Raw genomic sequence first — 10,980 nt, 5'->3', positions numbered from 1 at the left:
CCTCTTCTTGAAGCACTGGAAATCTGGAACTGTGCATACAGAAACTCTCTGAACTAGTTTTTCTCTTCTATTCTAGTCTATATTTAGGCTATTAACAACCAAAGCTTTAAGGGAATTCTTATTCCTGCGGCAAATTCAGTTTGTAGAAAAAGGGGATAATTCATACCCCCTAAGAATCTAGGAGGATCCCTTTAGGCACCGCCCCTCCCCGACTATATAGGTATTAGCTCCACTTTGGTTCCAAGTCTTTCATAGTTGTATCCCTCCACCCTTCTTTTCATCTCTTTCCTAAATACACATTACTATTGAGTTGATTACCACTAGCCTCCCTCGTTACTCTTCACCTGGGTAGGGTAGCCCTCCCAGGGGGCTCTCTATTCTGCTCTAGAAATTCCAAGGTCTTTTACAACTCTGCCCCCAGGGTCACCACGCTGGGCTCTCAACTTCCTATCCTGGATCACCACACCCGACCCTCAGGGAGTCACCTCTCAAGGCCCACACCTCCCGGCCATTGTCTCTTTACTGACCTTGAACAACAACACATCTCCCATTCAATTACACTCAATTCCTCTGACCCCACCCAAAACGAGAATGAGTCAAATCAACAAAATTTTCTGTGTGAGTTGTGGAATAGTTCTTACCTTCTCGAGCACCTTCTTCCCCCCTCTCTTAAAGCTTTAATTTATTATTTGTCATTAAGACACATACACAGATGTACATTATGGTTTTATACTGTTCAAGTAGCCACAGTGTATCATGTAATGCTGTGTAGTTAGGAAACCAAGATTCTAACCTTAGCTCTGCCACTAAAAAACTGCCATGCTGGGCAAATTAGCCACCCTCTTTGCATTTCAGTTTCCTCATGTGTAACATGAGGGGACTGGATTAGATAATTTCTATAAATTCCTTTCTGGTCCTAACCTTCTGTAAAACTCTGTGACTATTACATGGTTTAATGAAATATCTATACTTCAAATACCATTAACTTAAAATAATTCACATTAGCTAGAGGGATCAGAACCCTCCAAAAGGCAATCCCAAAATCCTTGATAGTAACTGGCTCTGCATTGTGCCACAATATGGCAATATCCAGTGATGTAGATATTTATTTTTAAGCTTCTTGAATAAAGCAAATGGAAGCAAAAGCATATTAATGAAAATATGTTTCAGAAAGAATAGAGAAGCTGTCAGATTTCCCTATGGAGATCCCATCCTTTCTGTAACCTCTTTATATTGGGCATGTGCAAAGAAATCAACTTAAATAAAGCTGCATTCTCTCAGAACTTCTCTTGAGCGAGGGAGGTGGTGAAATGTTTAGATTTACAAAGGTTGCTCTCATGACTCTATTCAGTTGGATGAAGACCCCTTTGCTGTTGAAGAACCAGGAGGAACTACCACTACCACCACCATATGAAGTAGTACCCTGCCATGCACTTTTCATTGGGATTGTGGTAGAAGGTGATAGTGTAATGAAGTGGCAATGTGCCTCCTCGAACCAAAGGTCCCTACCACAAGACCTTTCCCAATGCTGTTAGGATCAAAGCTATAACAAAGAGTGAGACAAACTAGAGTTTTGCCCAACATCGTTGAATTTACAGGACCCCAACAGCAATTTCAGTCCTTTGGAAGTATAGAAACAACAGTCTGACATCTAGGTAGCAGGCATAATTTGTTTAAATGCCAAGCTACTAGATGCCAGCATGATAAGCTCCTCTGCTCCCCACAAGTGTCTTCACCATTTACCTCATAGCCAGGGTCCCAGGATCTGTTTTCCTACCAAACAGTAATGGCCCTTTCTCTACTCCTACCTTCTTTGCCTAACTCAATTCAAGGCACTTGCCGTAGGGATGATTTTTGGTGTCTGAAGCACAAAAGTTCCTTCTTTTGGTTCTCATCGTTTTTGTGGTTTGTCCTTTTTGAAGAGGCCTGATGACATCACAGGTGTTGACTTAACTTGCACATGAATTGGATTTATGTGAAGCCCAGTTGCACTAAGTCATCAGCCTCATTCTTCCAGAGTCACTGAAGTCCAGTGGCAAGACAAAAATTAAGATGACTGGAGATGGTCCAGGATGCAGTGGATGTCTTGATGTCTTCCATTTTTGACCAAAATCGTAGTGCTCCACAAGCACCTGCTTCAGCCACCTTCGTGGTCAATAGAAAATTATTGTCATTTGCCTATTCACATGCTTGGGGTAGACATCCCCCTGCCTCGCTAACAAGTTTGAGGCCTATCATTTACCCTCAATGTGGTTTAGCCCATCTGCCTATAGATAGCTTTACTGGAGTGTGGCCACTGTGTATGCTACAGCTTCTTGGAGCCACAGGTGAGAGTTGGATGAAGGTCGATAAGCAACCCTGAAAAAGGCTCAGCAAGCCATACCAGAGGTGCTAGTCCTCCCTGAATACCCCATGCACCCCTAGTTCTGATTACCATCCATCCCAACAGCCCTAGGTACCAGCCTTTCACAAAGATTGTCCAATCCTCTTAGTAAGTAAACAGAAACCCAAAGAGACTGATTTGTCAAAGATCACACAGATAGCAAGTAGCAGAGTAGGGGTGTTGAATATTTATACACATACATACATACGTACGTACCTAGACATGTACATATATATCCCTTAAAGCAGCTCCAGTAAGACCTGTACTACTTTGTGGCCACTGTGTCCTTACTACATGTACTTAAATATTCTACAATTTGGTTTACTTCATTAACCTAGTCTTTCTGCCAATCTTCCTCTCCATTAGCCTGAGTTAAAATCCCAACAGACTGTGCTGGAACCATGGTAACACTTTAACATTATATTTTTTAGAGAAGTAGGAATTAGTTAATGAAGCAGAAAATTGTAGGCACAAAGAGCTTAGCAGCATGTTTTGAGGATAGTTTGGATTGAATAATCAATGGGGCTGATAAGAAGGGAGCTAAGATCAGAAGTGAAAACGCTGAATACAATATTTAGCAAAGAGGATGCAGTAACATATGTATAATGTTATATACTATAACTAGATTAGTTTTATACCAGGGTTGGTTTTTAAATAATCAGTTATTTTTTTTTAAAAAGCTATAAATATAATTAACTATCTTAATAACAAAAACAAAACCCACATGATTATATGTCAATAGATGTAGAAAATCTTTAAACAAAACATAATTTTGTTAAACACCTTTTTATACTAAGAAATTAAAAATCATAGGATAGATGAATCCTTCTTTAATATATAGTAGTTTCTAAACCAAATGCTAATTAATATTACCTGTAAAACATGGGAGACCTTTCCCAAACATTGGGGGTAAAGAAAGAGCATTCAGTGTATCACTATAGTATCACTATTAGGTGAGATAGGTGTGAGTATACTGGCCACAGTAATAACACATGAAGAAGAAATTAAGGGAATAAATGCTGACAAAAAGAGAACGATATTTTGCCACTATTTATTTCCTTATTTATATTTTATTTAAACGCCAATGTTATAAGAATATTGGGGCTTTTTTTAACTTTTTCATTGCCAACATACAGTATTTCTACTTTGTTCCCAGAAAAGGAAGTAAGCCAAATATGTAGCGAGAGAGAGCAAAATCGACCAAATGGATGGATGATGTCAGCGGTGCAGTGAATTCACCAAAGAGTAAAAACCTTTCTAGGAAGGCCTTCAGTGTTAGATGGATCCTCTCAAGGATTTCTGGAAGGCATGGGCAAACTTCAAATAGGATGAGAAAACAGATTGCTTGAAAAGCCTAGATTTACCCTGGTGAAAGGAGTACCCACATCTGATAAGGTCAGTAATCCATTAAAATATCAAAGAAGGATGGGTAAACTAGGCCTTTTTTTGTACTGATCTATGCACTCAGCTTCTTTTTCTGAACTATTTCAAAAGAATTGACATAAATTTATAAAGTGTTTATAAATTGGGTAATTTCTGTATATGGAATTAAACTCTTACTAATTACTTTAATAAAATAGCATTTCTAATAATGTTATTCTATACTAATAACAGATCATACTTATGTAGTACTTTAAGGTTTACACAGAAAAGCTTTCTCCAGAGTCCTATGTGACATAGATAGTATAACTATTATGAATCCTTTTTTTTAAAAAAAAAAAATGATATTCACTATCCAGGCTGGAAGTACAAGAGCTACTCATAAGCCTGACCCCCATTCTGTCACTGGCTCTTTGACCTGCTCTATTTCCCACATGGATGGGTTCAGTGTTTTTTAGGTTTAGATTTCTTATAAATAACTGAATAAGTCTTAATTCATTACAACTCAGAACTCCCAAGTCTAAGAGATCCTCGGCCTCAGTGGTAGACAGGATGACATGCATGCACCACCATGCCTGACATCTTTATCCCCATTTTACACTTAAGAAAACTGAAGATCAGAGAGATAAAGTGAATTAAATGTCATAAAGCTAGTAAGTATTCAAACCTTGTTTTGGACCTAAAATCATCTATTCCTATACTTTCAACCATGTCAAACTGCCTTCTCATTATAACTGTGGCAGTATTTTACTGTACCAAAGATTGCATGACACTAGAAACAATACTCATCTTCGTTCAACATCCACAACCCAAAGTGTTAAGTGTCTTTATTTTCCACTGATCCTGCCTGCAGAGATACTTTGAAAAGGGTGGGGTTTTGTTCATTTTTTTGATCGCTAAGGGGTCCATAGTTACAGGAGACAGATGAGCCAAACACATGGATACAGGAAGGGTGGAACCCAGCTCACATTTTATGCAATATACCAAGCTTTCTTCTGATGTGATCCAGACATGTGGTTGGAGGGAAGATCTAGGAGACCATTTGTTTATGCTGAGCCATTCTCATCAATCTGGTTCACCGTAGCTCCTCTCCAGTCTGTTGTAGTTGCAAACCAAACGAAGTTAGACAGAGACATTGTCTTCAGCAAACTCAGCAGCTGAGTTCTAATGTGCCTTGATTATTTTCTCTTTCTAGCCAAAGCTTGCTCTGGTAAAGCAAAAGTAATTTTCCAGGTACCTCAGGCAATGGATGCATTTTTCTTCTTAGAGAAATTAAAATCTCTTTTCTAAACTATGAAGGTAATTCAGTATATAAGATAATTAACCTATTCTCTTTACTGTAACTAGGCTCATACCTTTTACTAGGGTCAGCTTTTTTTTTCCTGTAGGAGAAAATAAAAGGAATGAAAATATCTTTTGGTTATCGGTGTGCTTTAGGCCGTGTCTAATTCCTTCATCAGTTTTTAGGTCTGTTTCTCATTTGACCAAAAATCAAAATGAAAGAGTTAAAAAGAGAATTAATCCTCTTTTAGGCAAAGCCTGGGTCTAATAAATCCTAGAAAATGGAATGCTTCATAAATAAAATCATCCACACAAGAAACTCACCAACCAACTTGAATTTTAAAAGACATTTAAAGAAAGCAGAAGTGAGGGCCAATAGTAAGATGAATATGAAAGCATGATATGGTCATTGAAGAACAGTGTCAGGAGATCTAAAGGCTAAAATGAACCTCAAGATTGGCAGGGAAAACCAAGGATAGAAAAGTGATTTTCATTATATATGTGTGTGCATGTATATATACAGATTATGTACATATATGTGTAAATTTTGTTATATATGTATATATTTCTATAAATATACAAAACAGATCAAAGAAGGGCTAGGATGGAAGGCTGGGCGAGATAATACGATGAATCAAAAATGAGTGTAGAGATAGTAAGAGAACATCTAGGTAGCCTTGTAAGTTTTATTCACCAGGCCCAATCGAACTATATCCCTAGGGAACTGAAAAAGTTGGTGGATTTAACTGATGATTCAATGTTAGTGATTTTTGAAGGATCAGGAATAATGGGAATATTGCTGCGGGGCTGAAGAAGAGGAAGTGACTTGGATTTGGATTTAGAGGATCTGGCCACCACCTACTACTTCTAAATTTATCAAGTCACTTAACTTGTCAGTATCACTTTCCTCATCTGTAAAATGAAGGTGTTGGGCTAGGTGGTCTCTAAGGTCTCTTCTAACTCAATAACTACTGTATAAGATGATGTTGGTAAGGTATTTAGCTCAGTACTTGGCACATAATAGGCACATATGCTTCTATGAATCTGTGACCCCTGGGGTCCTGAATGATCAGTGTGGATTTATCTGTTGGTTAAGATTAGCCATCCTAACAAATACAAACTGACAAAAGCCCACGCTATCTTTGTCACTGTAAGCCATGGATAAACAGTCTCGTCTCTCTAAAGGTAAAACCGAGCACAAAACAAATTATAGGATCAAGAGGTAGGAAGAGCCTTAGTAATTATCTAACCACCTCCCCTTTTTTTATGTTTGAGGAAATGCGAAATATCCTAACTTATCGATCCATATTAGAGTTTCTTGCTCAAATTATGTGGCTCATTGCCCAAATTTTCCATGGCAGACCCCCAAATTAAACCTTTTTTTACCTTTTTGAATCTTTACTATTCTTGTTAATTAAAATAGAAAAATAATCATCTAAATATACAAAGTCTTTGTATGAATTAATTAATTTAAAAATTTGTTTGGTTGTTTTTGGTTTGGGTTTGGGTTTTTTTTTTGTTGTTGTTATTTTTAAATGGGCCCTTGCTTTCATGGGAAGTTTAGGGTCATTAAGTGAATTTTGAAATTTCCTAAAGGCAATTCAGCCTGCTCTCTTTCTCCTATTCAACTCTGGATCCAACTTGTTGTCCATAAGTACTGTTTATACTAGGTGGACAGAGTGAGGGGAAAGCTCTGTAGGTTGTTCATCCAAAGGGATGTTGACATATAAGCAATAGACATTTTCATCCACTTTCATCCATCTTTCCTGTGTAGAGGGTGAAGTAGTACCCCTTTGAGTGATTACAGATATTTTCTATGAGGCTCTACAGTCTTTTGAGGTTTCGTGCAGATTTCACCATCCATAGGAAATTGTTTTTTGACCCAGATTCTGCCATGGACCTCCTCCATCACAATAGCAAACATTCATTTCTGTCTTATGCCTCAACTTCTTATCAGAAAGTCATTAATCAGAATTATTTTCTGTTTTTCTGTCTTCCAAAGATAGTGTTTTCTTAGGGTCCTGACAGTTTCTACTATCCAATTTGCTTTTCTGGGCCTTTGGACACTTTTAGTCTCACGTAGTAGCTACTCAGCTTAAAAAAAAAAAGTTTCCATTAGTCTCAAACTACTCTTTGGTTTTGGTCCTTTGCCATAAAAGGACCTAAATTTATTCCTGGCCCTCAGTGTTCTTGGTTGGGGTAGGAGAAATAATATGTTCACAAAGTGAAGTGCATGATTTCAGCATTAAATGTTTTTGTTCCTTGGAGAGATATTTTGCTTTGGTTTGGTTTGCTTGGGTTTCTAATTGTCTCTACTGTTTTCTCTGCAGAGTAAGCATACACAGTCATCTTTATGTGGCCACTAAACGAAATAGCAACATGACTGATTGAGTTCTTTTGTTGGACTGCATGGTCAATAACCTCTTTCAGGGATGTCACAGAATTGAAGAATTCAAGAATTGAAAGAGACCTCAGTAGCCATCTAATCCAACCCCTACATCAAAGGTATCACTACCATGATCTACTTGATAAATGATCTCCAGGAAGGGGGAACTCATCACCTTTTGAAGTAAGTCATTCATTCCACTTTTGGATAGCCTAAATTGTTGGCAAGTTTTTTTTTTCTGTCTTTAAGCCTAAATCATCCTCTTTGGAGCTTCCACCTATTGTTCCAGGGTTTGCCCACTGGAGCTGAACAGAACAAGCATGATACCTTCTGAATGAGCTAGCCTTTCAAACAAATGAAGACAGCTATCATATGTCTATTTCCCCACACACATATATACACACAAATTCTTCTTTCCTCCAGGTTAAATTTACCCAAATCCTACAACCAAACCTTATGTCATGGCATCAAGGATCTCTGCCATCCTGATTACCTTCCTTGAGATACTCTCCAATTCATTGATGTCCTTCTTAAACCTTGGTACACAGTACTCCAGATGAGAGTGTCAAAAGCATATCTAATGACATCATTTACGCCATTTTCATAATACCAAATAGAAAATGCTTCTCACTTTGGCTGCTTAATTACCCCACAAATCAGCCAAGAGATTCTATAGTTATTATAGTTAGACTCACCAGAGCTATGGCAAAGTACAAAGTAATTACCCAGCTAGTTCTTTCAAAGCACTTGATGTAATATATCAGTTTGCTTACCATCTCAGAAAGGGGGTTGAGGAGGGAGGGAAGAAAGAATTTGGAACTCAAAACTTAAAAAAGAATGTTTTGTTTTTACATGTAATTCGGGGGGAAAATAAAATGTTATTTTAAAAAGTGATTGGTCTAAACCATTTACCACTCACCCTATATATAGATATCTCTGCTTAAAGCACTGAAAAGCAAACTATTTCAATTTCCACAGCTGTTCTGTGTGCATTCCAATGGTCCCTGGACTCAGTATTAATAAATGATAATAATAGATTGCATTTATATAGTTTTTTTATGGTTTCCTAAAGACTTCTATTTCACACATCTATTTCACACAACTATGGCTGTGAAGTCCAGATGATAAATTTGATGGCTAATACATGTTCATTGAATTGAATGGAATTAATTTTCCTCAAAAGATGGGCTTAACAAGAAATGGAGGAGAAAATCTTGGCAGCAAGTTTCTTTCATTTCTCAAATATGTAGGGAACTGAGTCAAATTGCAAGAGTCAGAGCCATTACCCATTTGGTAAATGATCAAAGAATAACAAGCATTTTCAGGGGAAGAAATCAAAGCTACCAGTAGTCATACAGAAAAAAATCTTTGAATCACTAATGATTAGAGAAATTTAATTAAAAATACAACTCTGAGGTACCACCTCATACTCATCAGATTGGCTAATGTGAGAAAAGAAGAAAATGACAAATGCTATAAGGGATGTGAGAAAATAATGCCTCGTTGATGGAGCTATGAACTGGTAGTCAACCATTCTGGAAAACAATTTGGAAATGTCCCAAAAGCTACTGAATAGCAACTTAGCATACTGCTACAAGTTCTATACCTCAAAGAGATTTTTAAAAAGAGGAAAGAATTCATTTATACAAAAATATAGCAGCTCCTTTGATGGTAGCAAAAGATCAGAAACAGAGGGAATGTCCATTAATTGAGGAATGGCTAAATAAGTTATAGTATATGAATGTAATGAAATATTGTGTTGTAAGAAATGATGAAGGAGATGGTTTCAGAAAAACCTGGGAAGACCCGTATGCATATACAAAGTAAAATGAGCAGAACTTAGAGAACAATCTACACAGTTACAGCAATATTGTGAAGGTAATCAACTTTGAAAGACTTTGATCAACACAACGATCCTCAACAATTCCAAAGAATTTATACAATCCATTAGAGTAGAGGTTGAAGTATATTTCTTTTTCTTTCCTTTTTTTATGGCTAATATGGACATTTGTTTTGCATGACTATACATGTTTATATATACATGTGTGTTTGTATATGTACTATTCTGTTTTTCTTGCCTTTTTAATGGATGGGGGAGGGAGATAATTTGGAACTAAAAAAAAGAATTAAAAAGTCTCTGTTAAAACAAAACAAAACATCAAAGGTAGACTTAAGATAGCTTCAAAATATAGGTCAATACACTGAATTCCTTTGTACAAGTCTTTGATGTGAAGCCAAAAAAAAGGTTTCCTACATTTGCAGGCATTTGTGTACAGATGGGTTGGCATGTGTTTTGTCTTTCTCAGAAAACTTATACATTACTTCAGCTAAACCTAAAACCTATGCTATAGAGGCATATAAATTGACATAGAAAGGCATCTCTCCTTCAAGTGATCTTACTCTTTGCTGTGTATTTTTTCAGATTTAATTATTCTAATGATCTTAAAATGTTCCACACTGTAGAAGTGGCTTTATGAAAGGAGCAATATAATAATGGAGAACCAGGTCTAGTTTGTAGAATATTTCAGGTGTTTTATTATGCTAATGATTCATTAGGACTAGGAAAGTCAGTTAACCTATTTGTATCCTTTCGCCAATCCCTTAATTAGGTACAACTCATTAGAAACAATATCTCTTTTCTCTCTCCTAGCACCAGGAGAGAAAAGAGAGGGTGATAAAATGAAAAGTGAATATAATGCTACCTAGACATCAAAGTGATGACAGGTCAGAGGCAGCTCTCCCTCCTCTCCTCACAATGACAAACTTCCCATTTATTCTTACTTTTCCTCTTGTCCCTATTTCTCCTATGCTCTATCTTTGTTATATGAAAAGCTATCCATCTTCCCAGAAAGGAATTATGGCTGACCACAATGTGGACAAGTAAATCTACATTCATAATTAAAATGAATACCTCTGTAGGGTAGAGACTGTTTTTTGTTTTGTCTTTTTAACTTCAATCCCTAGTATAGTGTCTTAGATGATAATAAATTCTAGATGGATTGGTTTGGACTGTAGAAAACCAAAAATGAAAGGCTTTTGATTTATCTGCCACAGAGCTCTTAAATTAACATAGATACATACCAAAAAGCATTTTATTAAATGCCTACTATAGGTATTTGGCTATTCTTGTCACTAGTCTGGGATAGGCTTCTAGAATCATAAGACTCTATAGTCACAGTAAGGGAACTGAGAAGAGAGGCAAGGTCTTTCTCTAGCCCTTTCCTGCTGTGGTCCAATCATACCTGATTCTTCTCACTTTACCTGGTTCTTTTCTGTAAGTCCAGATCTGCAAGTCAGTTCAAACCCACTAAGCCTTGGCCGAAGTAGTCATACAGACTGAGGAAGATGCTGAGGAACGTGGATGGCTAGTTTGATTGTGCATGAACAGCCTGTAAAGTTACAGAAAAAGTGAATATTAGAACTCAGAATTTCAAGTCCCAGCAGACAAAGATAATATGAATGATTAGCCTTCATTTTGCTATGTCTACACAATGCCAAATGTCCAGATAAAAGTGAAAAATATAGTCAATCCAGATGTTCCCAGATATTC

Source organism: Notamacropus eugenii, chromosome 1 (assembly GCF_028372415.1).
Source record: "Notamacropus eugenii isolate mMacEug1 chromosome 1, mMacEug1.pri_v2, whole genome shotgun sequence".
Lineage (NCBI taxonomy): Eukaryota > Metazoa > Chordata > Mammalia > Diprotodontia > Macropodidae > Notamacropus > Notamacropus eugenii.
The sequence above is the reverse complement of the archived record's forward strand: the minus strand, read 5'-3'. Positions refer to the sequence as shown.